This window comes from Mytilus galloprovincialis, chromosome 3 (assembly GCF_965363235.1).
Source record: "Mytilus galloprovincialis chromosome 3, xbMytGall1.hap1.1, whole genome shotgun sequence".
Classification (NCBI taxonomy): Eukaryota; Metazoa; Mollusca; class Bivalvia; order Mytilida; family Mytilidae; genus Mytilus; species Mytilus galloprovincialis.
In genome coordinates, this window is record NC_134840.1 from 87,029,997 (window position 1) to 87,045,889 (window position 15,893).

Consider the following 15,893-nt stretch of genomic DNA (forward strand, 5'->3'; position numbering starts at 1 on the left):
TCTGTTGTTTTTATCCCCTCTGTTGAGGCATATGTTTGAAAGATTTCATACTGAATGAACTACATTTGGCGTCCGACGTTCGTAAACTTGTCACTTTTTGAACTTCTACGTAAGAACCACTAAAATGATCAATATATTAAACTGTTTTTTTTCTCCATTTTTTAAACATATGATTAAAAAAACATTACATTTCATTTTTGATATCAGATGTATTATCAGCCCTCGGTCAATATCAGCTCTTGGGCTGATATTGAACCTTTGGCTGATAATACATCTGATATGAAAAATGCCATGTTATAATCTGATATTATCATTGATATGGTCATAAATATAAATTAACTGTCTACAAAACTTTACATTTTTGAAATACTAAGGCTTTTCTACCTCAGAAAAAGATTACATTTGCCGTATTTGGCCAAACTTTAAGGAATTTTTGGTCATCCATGCTCTTCATCTGCGTACATTATTTGCCATTTTTAACCTTTTGTTATTCGAGCGTCACTGATGAGTCTTTTTAGACAAAACGTGTCTGGCGCAAATACAAAATTTAAATCCTGGTGTCTGTGATGAGTTTATTTAGAATGGAAATGTAAGTTAACTTTTTCAGTAATCATAACACAAGTTTTGGCATAAACTTTAAATTCGGTTCGGAATTAAAATATATAAAAATTTTAACATAATAAAAAAATAGAAAAACAGAATATCAAAACCCGTCTTTATCTTTCCTTGCAGATGTTTTGATCTCAGTTCATGAACAATTCAAATGAAATGGATATGATCATCGATTATCACTTGTTAAATAGACTCTTCTGTTGTATTTCCAGCCTTTTTCATTTAATGAGATGTTTGAAGTACCTTAATAACTCTGGCAAGATTTTTTATATCCCTTTAAATGCTTCCTTATATATAATAAAATGGTTGTTGTAGGATTTTCAGTTCATTTTGTTTTGCACGTTTTTAGCTAGGATTGGAGTAGGTTTTAGTAACGACAAACACTTTTCAATCTCTACATTGAAACACATTGAATATCATAAAAACAAACCAAATCAGATAAGATCTACCCCATTAGGATAATCTCACTTCGACACTTATTATATAAAAAAAATAGATAATAACTATATGGAACAAAGATATACAGTATAGGAAATCAAAATGTATAATTCCTGATTATCTCTTGCTTATATGTGACTAAAAAGTAAAAGATAATGCATAATTTGATTTAGCTATAGCTGTATTAAAGTTATCACCGGAATGTATGTTAATGCTAAACGAGCAGATGTGTGTTTTATCGCCACACCTTGGACCATTACAAAACGTATGATTTCCAGTGAGACAAGTATCAAAGAGAAGTAATAAATCTAAAAGGGCAATGGTATTCAATATTTTTAACTGCATGTAATTGAACATATGCTCAATTACGTTTTGTCCTTTTTTGGTTTATAAGCTTTTTATCTTCTGAATGAGTTTATGATTATCTTAGATTGGCTACGATCTATTTTTGAACTGTGCATCTATCACAGAAAAACAAGGACCATTAATATTATCACATATTACTTTAATTACTTTATTATTTGTCATTCATTACATGTAATTACAATAACATTTTAAATCCCACAGGTCTGCTTTATCTAGTTTAATACATTATGAAAATATAATTTTATTGTACATAGCATCTGCATCTAAGGTTATATAGATTCGTTACATAAATGTATACCTCTCTTTATGAATAGTATAATAGACCTGGAAAGCCGATTTAATGTTCGCCTGTCTTTTTATTTTCAAATTTAATTTCCCTGCTGGTTAATAAAAGTTTATTTTAATGTCATTTTATGTTGGTATCTAAAAGTGTGCCAATATTTATGACAGAATAATTTTTATATTCAATTTTGATTTCAAAGATAGCATGCTTAGTTGCAGTTAAATGATGTATGTGTTTCGGTATTGGCATGATTTATTCGAAATATTTTTATTTTGTTAATTCATAGCATTTTGTTGATACTTTATGTTTTATGTATTTCTAATCCCTGTTGATTCTATTTCATAAAGAAGTGTGATGGTCACTGAAACAAAATCAGTGTCATTATACCTACACCAGTTGTACATACATGAAAACTTTCTCCCAATTATAGAAAATATATTTTACAGGGAATACCGAGATGTGGTATACAACTGTTGAAATAGGTAAAGATATATGTGTCACCGAACTGACTTGAACCAATACTGTATAGTAACAGTAAGCCATAAAAAACCCAGCGCAATAAAATGTGAACTAATTAAGCAAATAACGAAACTGAATTAATCTAATAGCATTACTAGAAAACACTTGTGCTATTAGCATTACTAGAAAACACTTGTGGTAGAAGGCAAATACCGGATTACAGTTTCCTGGCTTAGAACATTCACATAAAGAATGTGGTTGGGAAGGGGGAATTATCTTGTTGACTCAATCCTTCTTTACCCTGACAGTGGTGTAACAGCTCAATATAATAGAAACTGTAAAATAATAATCTAATAGTGATGTTTTGGTTTCAAACATATATTTTTGTCGTTTTTTTTATCGTTTGTAGTGTTTCTCATTTTGTATGTCGGATTTTATGGCTGACTTTACTGTCTAGATTTGGTCATTGTTCAAGGCAGTATAGTTGCCTTCATGAGCTTTACTTAGACTCTATTTGATATGTGTCTCATTGCCAATTTTCGTATATCTTCGTGGCATTTTTCAATATAAAGAACGCAAATTAAAAAGAAATTTTATCTTTTTGTTATATAACTGCTATGAGAAATGACTACCGTTGCTTTCATTGTAAGCAAGAGAACCAGCGCGCAATCACTACTTTAAGACGAACGTACATATAAAAAAGAAGATGTGATGTGATTGCCAATGAGACAGTTTGTTTGTTAATTACTATTACGTATAAACAAGACAACAAACTGCACAGAAAACAATAAAATATACATAGATCGTTAACTCGTCAAAGACAAGTGGCTATATTTAGTCATATAAAATGCATTAAAAATCTCTTCCGCGATTTCCCTTGCAATAATAACTGTTATGCATGTATCATTTGGCCTTCTTAACTTTTTTTATTTAAGCTTCACTGATTAGTTTTTCGTAGATCAAAATGCGTCTGGCGCAAATACAAATTTTCAATCTTAGTATCTATGATTAGTTTATATATCCTATTGATACGAATTTTGATTTACAAACATGTTTTGGACATTTGTTCCTGCTGTCGTTGAAATTGCCATTTTACCTTGCTATCATGAATTTCATCTTTTCCTTTCTCCTTATCTGGGCAATCAACAATAAGAAAATGAATAAAGGAGATGTGGTTTAAGCGTAAACAAGACTACAAACTTATTACTATGATTTTTCTAGAATAACTACCAATAGGGATTAAAAATACATAAAACATGGAGTATCAAGATCATTAAATATCATATATAGATTTAAAGAATGTAAATTGTCTTTTTTTTGGCTTGGTTTGTCTTTTTCCGACAAATTTCAATACTTTAATTATGAAAAGCTGGCAAGTGTAGACACTTGTCTATTGTTGAAGACAGTATCTTGACATTTTATTGTTCGCTTTAGTTGTTTTTAACATGACAAATTCTATCTTCCGATAAAAAAATAAATTGAAAACACTATAATTGTTTTTGTTCAAAATTCCTGTGACAAGTGCGATTGTTCTGTCTTTGGGTAAATGTATTCATTTCTTGGAAACATACACCATTCATTGAGCATCTATCGAATTTGCATACTATCCATGTATCACTTTCATCCTTCCGTTACTTAAAACCATATCGATAAGAAGAACAATTAGTTCAGGAGGCAATTATAACTCAATTCATACATTTAATCGTACAAGATTTGTTTAAAAAAACAACGAAGAGGATAATTTGTTTGTTGTCTGAAAAATGTCGTTATGGCGTTTTAATCTTTGTTCTAGGATTTAATTAGTTTAATAATTTTCAGGAGCACTTTTGATCATCCCCAGTTTTTGGTGGTGTTGATGTTGCTCAGTCTTTAGTTGTCTATGTTGTGTATTGTGTACTGTTGTTTGTATATTGGTCTTTTTTTCTTATTTAGTCAAGGCATTGTCAGTTTATTTTTACTTTTGCAGTTTGAATGTCCTTCTTGTATATTTTGCCTCTCTTTTTAATAAATCTTGATCCAACAGATGAGTGAAAATTAAGTGCCATATGAATGGGTTTGGTAGACAATGCCTAAGATTTTATGGTATTGTCACTTCTGCTACCGTATAAATAAACTCATTAAAGATACCAGGACTAAATTTAGTATATATGCCAGACGCACGTTTCGTCTACAAAAGACTCATCATTAATAGCTTGTAAATTTTTGGAACCAATTGTATATACAAATAAAAGCAACAGTAGTATACCACTGTTCGAAATTCATAAATCGATTGAGAAAAAAAAACAAATCCGGGTCAAAGGACAAAACTAGTCTTGCTGAATCCACTCTCCATCCAAAATCAATAATCTTTAAACCTATTATAGATATAAATAAAATAATAAGTAATCAGAATTTGATCTTGAAGGCAAAACAATTTAGCTTAGTTGAATCACATAAAGTCATATAATCGCAGACACATCCGATGCATTACAAAACATGTGTACACTTTCAAATGCTACATCTGTCGACTGACTCAGTTTTCGTTGAGCCTATCATATCTCAGACCATCATTTAAAATAACAACTACCTCCCTGATAAAATACGCCAAAATTTTTTAACTAGCTTTGTCCTACATTCAATCATACGAAAACTTAGTTATCAACCGGAATATAACTCCAGCCATAGTTGGCTGCACCAGATGCGCATTTCGACAATTAATGTCGGTTCAGTGTTGCTCGAGGCTGATATATTTAAAAAAGACAAAGCCTAAAAGAAAAGTTGAAGAGCTTATTAAACCGATAATGACATAGAGTATAGTCAAATCATGTGATGGAACCAGAGCTTGAAAAGTGTGAGATATATATCATAATTGGAAATGATTTCCAAAGTTTTATAACAGCCAATTTCAATCAAATAATATCCGTATTTTCATGCAATGAACTAAGTACCTCTAATGATTGTGGAAAATATGTTTCCTCTAGTAGAGAAACCAAATGGTAAAACTATTATTTTCCTACTTGAAACCTAATGAGTTCTGTCATCAAAACAAATTTCAGCATAATGATAGCAACTCTTCAAATCATTAGAAAAGTAACAATCCACTTTACTTCAAAATCTTGTTGTGCTAGAATCTTCATATTTATATCAGAATTTGAAAGCATAAGTATCAATATATCTTGCACCAACACAAGTCCTAGTTAGTCTGTTTTGTTCCCTGTCTCTGCTGAGGAATAATCAGTCTATTTCCTATAAATCAAATTTAGGATTATCCTTTTCTGACCTTTTGCTATTTGCTTATTTGGTATATCCATAAACGGTATTAATCTCCTTTTTGTGATCTCAGATATATAATTGATGACTAATGATAACCATTTCGTGAGTTATTAAACCTACTGGTGATATAATGTTTACATCTGAAATAGTGTAAATATCATTGTGAGGTTGCACATTTCATTGCAAATTCTAAAAAAAAAATATTTGTTATGTTTGTTTTCTACTATCACTTTTATTGATATCATTGAAAAAAACTGTACCCATCTTATCACTTTGTTGATTCTGAGTTGAATCTCTTGTCACGTCAGGACATTCTCTTCTCCAGTGTTCTGTTTTATTGCAGTGAAAGTCTTTCTCTGGTTTCTCGGTGTAAGATGATCTTACGAGAAAAGTGTACTCGTTCATTGTACACTATGTTCACTTGTGTTGATATGTCTTTTGATAGAGATAATCCATTTCAATTGATATTTTATAGTGTGTCTTTCTATGTTGTGATGTTACACTGTTGTTTCATATAAGGGTCCAGGTTTAGGACCATTAAAACGTTCAAACCCGTTGCAATTGTTTGCACCTGTCCTAACTCAAGAATCTGATGTTGCAGTTGTCGTTTGTTGATGTGGTTCATAAATGTTTTTCGTTTTTCGTTTTTTATATAGATTAGACAGTTTTTTTCCGTTTGAAGTCAGGAACATGACAGTTGTTGTCCATTCGTTTGATGTGTTTTATCCTTTGATTTTGTCATTTGATTAGGGACTTTCCGTTTTGAATTTTCCTCGGAGTTCCGTATTTTTGTGATTTCACTTTTTGAATGGTTTAACACTAGTATTTTTTGGGCCCTTTATGGCTTGCTGTTCGATGTGAGCCAAGGCTCCGTGTTGAAGACCGTACTATGACCTATTATGGTTTACTTTTATAAATTGTGACCTGGATGGAAAGTTGTCTCATTGTCACTAATTTCTCTATATCTATTTACTATCTGTTGGTGGTCTATGAGAATATTTTCTTTTTGCTTTATCTTTTCTGATCTTTATTTCCATCCTAGTACATGCGTGTGCTTTATGAATATGATATGGGTCCTCTCAATCTTCAGCCAACGAATGCCCTGACCTGCTTCATAAGTGCACCTGCATCATATGCACAAGACATGTACCCGTCTAGACATTAGTTTGCCCGCTATACCTAAACGACAAGTACATATTTATGGATAACGACTGTTTGAATATATTTGTATCACTATCACTGGACATTACAGCTGTTTGTTGACTTTCAGTCATTAAGTATCATCTTATCCAGTACAAAATTGTTCTGTATTTGCAAAATGTCAAAAGATACTTCATAACGTATATCTTTGATTTTACAAATTATGCAATAGAAAACCAAAAGTATGATCACAAAGACTTATTACAAACGTTCATGGGTTCATGATACCACATTGCTTTCGTTTGACCTCCATCAAAATAATTAACTTTTCCATTAGCGTGAACATTGTGGACAAAAGAAATCGCGCAACCTGACGCTGGCATCGAGTTAATAGAAATGGACATGATAAATTGCATCAAGCACTAGTATCAAATAAGTATGCTGACACGGTCAAAGTTTGCAGTTGTAAAATATAGTTTTAACTCTCAAAAAATGTACATGAATCATTAACAGTTATATAATTTCTGATTCAATAACTAAAGTCAAGGATATACCATAGCTTAAAGGAAAAATAACCTTTGTAAAAACAACAACAAAAACAAAATCAACTATAAAATAAGAGACAGAAATAGGTGAAATATTTAGATATAAAAAGTGGCATCGACAGAAATTTAACCGAGCTAAGACACAAAAAGGGGAACGAAAAAAAGAGATATCTAGGTCTAATTTTAAATTAAAATTAAAACAGACTTCTAAAATCCCAACGAAATATAAACTAACGGACTGAGCAGTATATCATTTGTGAGGCTAGTATATTTTTTTCTATCACGTGAATGTCACAATATCCAGTATGTTCTATTTCTTTGGAGATAAACTTATTAACTAAGTTATTTGTTTGTATGACTGTCTAACGGTTGTACTTTTGGGTATTATGTTTTCCTGTCTTCCGCCCGTTTTAAAATCAAACTTGTTAAGAAAGTAAATTTTCTGTATGGAAAATACACACCTTTCTTTTGATCAAACAACGAAACCCATTATGAGGAGACGAACTTTTTTGTTCGTGACGACAATCTTTATGCTGCAAAATAGACAGATATTCCGACAACACGAACAGACAAAAGTATTGTTAACAAAGCTAGTTATAGAATAAAGTCATGTCATGTCATCCTTTGTATAACACAAAAACTAGAAGATGGTTATCCTTTTCTATTACTTATCTCGTGAAACCCACAGTGTGAGTCTAAGATAGTTTGTGATATTAGAAATTGTCATTCCTAATTATTTAGATTTATATTTCAGTGACATACGTGATGATGATTATTAAGTCTTGTAGAGATCAATTTGAAAAATCAGACAATAACATATGAACATTTAGTGCCATGGGAATATTTCTCATTCTGTGTAAGATCAAATTTCGTCGTTAGACAGCTTCGTCAATTTTTTGAAGCTCAGAATATATCCTGTAAGGCTTTCGTTTCATTACTTTGATGAAGTTAATTTATCTAAAGGTTAATTTTTATACGAAGCAATTATAATTTTATAAATATAGATTCATTTTTATATCGTTTAGCTGCTGGGAGCCTACATAAACTTTTTCTATAAAATATAACAAGTAGAAAATACCGAACTAATCATGGTAAAAGATGAGGCGGAAATGGGGACCAAAATGCAATATGAAAATGATAAACGATAAGAACATTTCAGACTTAGCTCAAATCCATCAGTGAATTCACGTGCTCCGGAGAGGTTAACATATCTTGATACGCACGAGAGACGTGAGAGATTAAGCACACTGTATCCGAACCAAAAGTCCTATCACATGCTCGGGACAGGTAGTATATCTTGTTATGCATGGAAACAAAGGGTTCAAGTTGATTAAATTGAAACTAAAAAAACAAAACATGCCTGCTTATTTGTTCTAAGAAAAACGATTACAGGGAGATGTTCAGTTTCGCAAAATAATGGCAGATACAAAAAAATAATCAAGAAAAAAGTAATGGTATAGTTTTTTTTTCGTTATTTGCAGTCTACGCTCTACGATTACAGGACAAAGTTTTGTCGTAAAGAGCAACCCAGTGGGTTTGATTGTCAAAATAAATATTTACATTTAAAGAATTTTCCGTAATAATTTATCATCAATTATGCATGCGTTATAGCTAGCTGAAAACTGCAACGCATTGATCAGCCGAAAACATGAATGAATTAACTAAGTATCGTTGATACTTTCAAAGTAGTTGATAAGATGTCGCAACGTTTTCTATTTGTTTAAAGATTTGATGATGAGATGTCACTGAATTATTTTTGCTGTATACCATGCAAGCATATGCAGGTTTTTTTCACACATCGCTACATCACACGAAATGGAACTTTTAAGTATTTACAAGAAACGTCATTGTTTCAATAACATTGTTCAATGTTTTTTATGGTTCGATGTCAATTTTACTGAACCAGATGTGCATTTCGACAAAGAGTATCTTCATTTTGAATTTGTAAGTCAATATTTTGAATAAAAAAAAATCGGAGGAGTCGTGTGATGTTTGTTGATTTTTGCGAATTTGTGTTATCATTTTATGCATAAAGTTATAATAGATCATGAAATCCTAAATTTACGCTGTCTGATACGGTGAGAATTTTCCGCAATTTGGTTTTTGTCCGCTTTTGCTTTTTGTCCGATAATTTTGCTTTTTGTCGTCCGACACTTTTGCTTTTTGTTCGTTGCTTTTTGTCTGTTTTGCTTTTTGTCCGTTGTTTTTTGTCCGACATTTTTGCTTTTTGTCCGTTGTTTTTTGTCCGACATTTTTGCTTTTTGACCGTTCTAAAGAAAGACCAACTTAATGTTTTTACTGATTCCAAACTTGGAATGGATACCATTCCTGGACTGATATATATGAAACGAAATTCATCTAATAAAGATACAACAAAGCCGAAGATATCGTTTTCTACATTTGTATGTCTTATCAGGCTGTGTTCGTCTCGTGTTTTACCGATTAGTTCATTTGATTACGGTAAATAAAGGATATATTAGAATCATATACGGAAACATATGACAGTATAACCACGGGTTTCTTTTTTTATCCTAATTGGAATATTAGTTAAAAAGGAAACCATACTGGGATTTATAATGGAACATTTCTATAATTGTAGATATCTCGAATATATCTAACAAATCTTATTCCTGTTTTCTAGAAACAGTGTTAAAAATAAAGTCAAACAAAGGTGAAAAAAATCATGAAATAGTTAGATTTGATCAACGACGATGTAAAACTAATTGGTTTCTTATTTCAAAGTATATATATTCGTCTTACAAAGTTAAGTATTGTAACATGTAGGCTACTTTGCTATTTGGTTTTTATTTTGATATTCCTTTTTTTAAGAACATGTAAGGACTTCTGATTGTAAGATAAGAGTGTCCGCCAGCTGAACACTTTCGTTTTTTTTCTTGTCAGGCAAATATATTACCATATAAATTGTCATGCTATAGTTTCTGGATTTGAACAACCAAATTCATGTCATTTTCTTTTCTTTTACCCAAATTGTAACGTATAAACATCCGTTGTAGAAATGTCTGTACGTGAAAACAAACAGAACAAGTATACTATTCTGCTATTATATTTTCAGATTCTCTATTGATTCAAGCCGTTATTCCTTTATTCTCATTTCACATGTATGATTGAGAATAATTATAATGTTATGACACCTGTATAACAACAAACAAGATACATGAAATTTGACATTTTGTTTTCTTTCGATTTCATTGTAATTGTAAACAGTATTTAAGTTGATGTTAATATTTTGAAATCATTGTTTAAAGGGGCACTAGCTACGAGATATATAAAAAAATCTAAAGTTTGATTTTTTTTCTGTTCAATCAATAATCAAAGTGAAATAGTGAAATAACAATTCGCTTTTTGCAGCTGAAAATGTAAAATTTTGACAAATTACGCTAAGAAACATTGATAATTAGTAATTCACTTGCAAGTGAATAAGTCGACCTCTTTAAATCCGTATTCATGTGAACTTCAATTTAACCCCTAGCTAGAGATTGACAACGCATGCATTGTACGTGTACTGGTTATTAAAAGAAAAAGAATGTCAACAATGAAAGTGAAACTACGGTAAATCATTCGATTACTAATTTGATGCACATAAAATCATTCTTATACGGATAGAAACAATGAGAAACATCTATTTTAAATCTATAAAATAAAATCAAATAGACTTATAAAAATCCAATTGCACGTGTTGGTTTAATCTATTCATATCTTTATTTATGTTTACATCGCTTATATGGTCATCTGAGGTCAAATCGATAGTTAATTAGATGGCGTCTGAACTAAAATACACACGAAACGAACCCATATATTATCTATCCCATGCTCTGTAAATTGTTTATTTTAGACTTTTGATAGTTTGGATAAATGTTTTACATTGTTATAAATCAAATATGAGAATTTGAGTCAAATCAGTGACCATGAATTTGACAGCTAGTGCCCCTTTAAACATTGAGCTCTTTAATTAGTCTCAAAGGTGAAAATATTGCTAGAAACACAGTATAGTTAATGCAGACAAGAAACAACTTTGTCAATAAAGAATAATTACATTATAATCCATGGTGAACAATACATCAAAGTTTAGTTATCCCCTTTTTTTGTTAAAGCAATTAAATAGACAAAGTATAAATGAAACAAGTTTCTATAGCGTTAATGTAGTTCTAAAACACCTTCTCGGATTTTGTAGCAATATCGTCTTTCATGTGCTCACAGACTTTCTTCATGCCTGTCAGAAAGTCATTGTGATTATGTTTCTCGCAAAACAAGGCTAATTAACGAAAAGTGTATCTGAAAATATTTTGTGAAAGTAGAAGTGTTGTCAAATATCAATCAGTGGGTTCTTCAAATGTAGAATTATATTCTTAGCAGCAATCAATCAAATGCGGTGTATCTAACTTTTTAAGTACAAAAATGTATGCATTTTTCATTCTAATATGACGTCCTTATTACGCTTTGTAAACAAAGCCGTGTTCTAATGAACACAAAATATGTTTGACACATGCGCACAAACTTACTGTTTATATTAACGTTATTTACACTGTTATCCTTTAAAATATATACATTTAGGCAGCTAAACACAAACTTTTATTATATATTTTTATGAAACAACATATATTTATCCTGCTCGTAGTTTTTAAACTTATCAAGTATGAAATGCAATGCACAGAATCCTCGAGGAGGAAACGGGAACAGCCAAACATTTTTACGGTAATTTCGTACGCTTCGACCTATAAAAATACTGTATTTGTCCTATTAGAATCGAAATAATTCCTTCATTTTAACATGGGTAGGCATTATATTTGACCAAATTTTACATCTCGCTAACGCTCAGTGTAAAATATCGACAAATATAATGCCTACCCATGTCAAAATGAGCCTGAATGACATGAATGAATTATTTCTTAAATATAAAATGGGGTAATGAAGTTCAATGCACTGCCGCTTGTTTACGTAAAGATTGTAGTTCTATAAATCATCAATATCTTATATGGTTTCCGTTTGATGGAATTATATCTCCATGCGATGCATAGATATCGCTAATATTAATTGCAATAAGATCTATTGCAATGTTAATCGGTTAAAGTAGGGTTAAGTGTTAGATTTTCCCACTGATTGTAGTTATCAATTGAACGATCGGTGATAAAGTACTAGATGTTATTTAACATGCAGCTCTATGGTATTTCTTGGATTAATGTCTCATCATCCATGTTATGTCACTATACACGTTTCTTTTATAACCCATCATTCGATTGATTGCTATTCAATGTTTCCCTATACTTGAATGAAATGCAAATGATTATGAATTTTGTTTGGTATAACATTTACTTTTTCTTTGAACGTAACACATTCAAACACTCAGATAACCTAAATCAATATAATTTTCGCCATGAAGCAGTTTGTTTGTTAGTATTTGCTGTTTTTGACATTTTGCTATTAGCAATTTTTAGATATACTGTAGATATATCTGCATTTCATCTTACAATACTATATCAAATCGTTGCTTACGAGATCGACAAGAGATGTTGCGTGTAATCAAATTTTGTTGAAACAGTCTTTTTACATTTCAAAATCCCTAGCTTTGAAATCATATTACTAACAACAACATTTTTTTCCCAGTCAAATAAATGTATTGTTTTGGAACTTAATATCTTTGACATTTTCAACAACTCCTACAAAGAACAAAATTTAATTCATTAAACGTCTCTTTCTTGCCTTTCAACTGCATGGAAGTGTGGAAACAGTCTTGTATCGTAAATTCAAATATTTTATTCAATTAAATAACAATCAGTAATCTTGAATATAAGGTTAACCAGTGTATATTGTATTTCATTTGAGGATCAATGAAGTAACAAATAAACATCAAGCTGAGGAAACCTAAATACTGACTTGAATATTAATTCAGTCTCGAAGGTTGATACTTATGTTTGATTTTGATTTTAAATACCAAATATGTATCAACAGTTACGAATCAGATGAAATTCCGGGTTTAACCTGTTCTGGATTCAATCTTTTTTATTTTTTGTTAATCGAAGACCTGATAAATCCAAAACTTTTCGTTGTTACGAATTCCTCTCACAATTCACTTATGTCTTTGATTTTGTAAGCAGGTTTAGTAATTTTAAGTATAATTATAAGCTTAGTTTAAAGATGTTAAATATAAAGCGTGTGAACATGCACTCGCAATATTCCTTACTTAATAATCCACGAATCCGTTTGTCTTCTAGTTGTTATTATCGTGTTTTATCTGTTTTCCGTTACCTTGGTACTGTCAGGAGAACAATCTAAAACAGTAGGTTGAAGAAAGACTAACGGCAAAAAGAAAAACAACCAACAGCCCAATAGCAATCAAATAAACACTACAGAGAAAACTACCGATTGAGCTACACGATTTTCTGTAAAAGTTGGAGATTCAAATGCTCTTGAGGTCAAGCAGTTAAAATGCTGCCCTATGAATTGAATATCCTTTTTTAAAGTATGCGTTTTTGCTTTTTTAAATGGCATATCCATAGTGACCTGTAGAAGTGTAAATATTAAATGTCTTTTCCTTTTGGGCCTTGGTGGTTGTTTCTTTTTTTTTTCATATGAAAAAGAAACCAAGAAAATGGCTTGTAATTTGTTATATATTGTCAACGTCTTTTGGAAGAAAGAATTAATTACCGGTTTAAATGATACTCGAATGGCATTGCTCTTATTTTATTTACAATTTAAGGAAAGAAACTTCTGTATTGAATATGAAGGGACGTCTTTCTAATGGAAATTTTATGATTGCAAATTAGTTATCGGAATACAATTCTTATCCGGATAATCGATAATTCAAGGTAAAGTAATTAAATCCTTTGTATATTGATGAGTGAAATCTTAAAACGTTTCTCTACATGTAACTTCTGATGGTTTTGGGGATTGAAGGATTACAATTACTTGCCAATAAGCAATATTCTTACACACACATCAAGCTACGCCATCTTAATTCTTGTAACTATTGACAGATTCTCGGTTTAATAGGAATTTCTCGACATTAAAAAAATTAGAACATTAGGAATTAAATCACATTATCATTTCAGTTTAACTTTGAGGAAGATAAAATCTAATTTCAAAACCGCTAAATCGTGACCAGAAATTGAACACAAGAATGTTAAAAGACAATATCGAGCTTTTAGAACTTTTTTTTTTTTTTAATCTACTTGATCAGTGGTTTCAGGAGAACGTTTGCACATTCACTGATGATCTTTTTGTACTCAGTGGCAATAGGATATGTGCGAAAACGTTTAATGTACTTACAATCAAGTCAATATTCAGAGTAGATATTTCAATGTTATTTACAAGTTCCATATTATGTTAATAATAAAAAGGTGTTTAATATGGTGGCGATAGCAAGAACCATTTCAAAAGGTAAACATTGAATTAACCAAACAATATTGCACCTTTATTTCGTAAAACAAAGACAAAACAGAAACTACTGCACAATACTAATTTCACTGCGAAAGGTAAACCATAATACATAATACGTAAAAGAAGCATCACTACTTAGCTTTTTAGGTTATGTATTCTGATAATTTAATGTTAACGGAATAGAAAAATGTATCAACATGGTTGGTAAATAAAATATAAGAGGTTGATAAATAAAATATCTTTTTTTACACATTTATTTGTATCTTGTTTATGGATTAATGAAATGTGTACATCGATAAACTACTGTTGCTTATAATTCAGTTTATTACAGTATCAATTCAAAGATAGAAAACGCCGATTTTTTAATATGTTAAGAAATGCACAGCTCAACCAAACACCTACGGCTCATTGTACTTACAACCTAGCTTACATTATGGAAATAAGACACCACGACGAGACAAATTCATCCAATTGGACTGGATAAATCAGTAACCTCTCTAGATCAAACAAAAACGACATGAGTTTAACAAGTTGTTTATTTCGACTATGATTTAGATACAATCAGCATGTTGTTACTCTAGCAGCTTTCATTAACTCGCAGCCTTAACAGTAATCATGAATAATCTGAAGCACTGAAGTTAAAATATGTTGTAATTACAGCCTTTACTGACAAGGCGTTCAATACCATTTTAAGATAGAAACAGTGAAGCACGCAAATTTTAGACATGGAATTAGTCTACTAGCTCTAGAAAAGGTAGGTTATTAACTTGTTTCATAAAACAATATGGAAAAATTTGAAATATTGACATTATGTCACCCAACTGGGAGAATTATATTGCATGTCAGAATCAGTTTTGACAATGTATAGTCTCGAGTCGGCTTTTGACAGGTGTCATTTTCATTTAATGTACAGACATTTTTAACAAAATTCTTATTAATTATTTCTATCTTAATTTAAATGATGAATCCAAGACACTTGAGGAAACTTCCATTAGCTGTACAAAATAACATTATCGTATAAACCTTTTTCTTTTTCATTTTTTTCTTTCTTTTTTTTTGTTGATGAATTGCATACTTGAAAATTTAATTTGAAAAACTACAGTCTCGTTTAAAATGAGAACAATGAAATATTAATGACCAAATGATTGTCTACAAGGAATTTGTTTTTAAATAAGAAGTAGAATAGATGATAATTTAACATTTGAGAAATACGTTTGACAAATGGTTATTACTACAAAAAACATCTATGTGATAAATAACATATGTTGGTTGTCTTTTTGTTATGTAATAATAAAACTGATCATTAGTTGATCGCTCCAAAAATATTTAGACTTGTCAATTTTGTAAGATTTATCAATTTTCAATATGTTTTACTATCTCGTTTAGATTGATTTTTTTCTGCA

General features: G+C 30.7%; 2 protein-coding genes across 3 annotated transcripts in view; one reads left to right on the top strand and one right to left on the bottom strand.

Moving 5' to 3' along the window:
• The window catches only part of LOC143069269 (uncharacterized), a 425,535-nt gene that overhangs the window by 320,328 nt on the left and 89,314 nt on the right, over window positions 1-15,893 (bottom strand). The window lies entirely within an intron of this gene.
• The window catches only part of LOC143069262 (melatonin receptor type 1A-like), a 43,511-nt gene that overhangs the window by 11,395 nt on the left and 16,223 nt on the right, over window positions 1-15,893 (top strand). Inside the window, exon 1 of one of the 2 annotated variants that reach the window (XM_076243802.1) lies at window positions 14,863-15,244. The exons of the other annotated variant lie outside the window; for it this stretch is intronic. The gene's annotated coding sequence lies outside the window, so the exon portion shown is untranslated. Of the gene's footprint in view, window positions 1-14,862; window positions 15,245-15,893 lie in introns of those variants that run through there. 2 annotated transcript variants of the gene reach the window in all.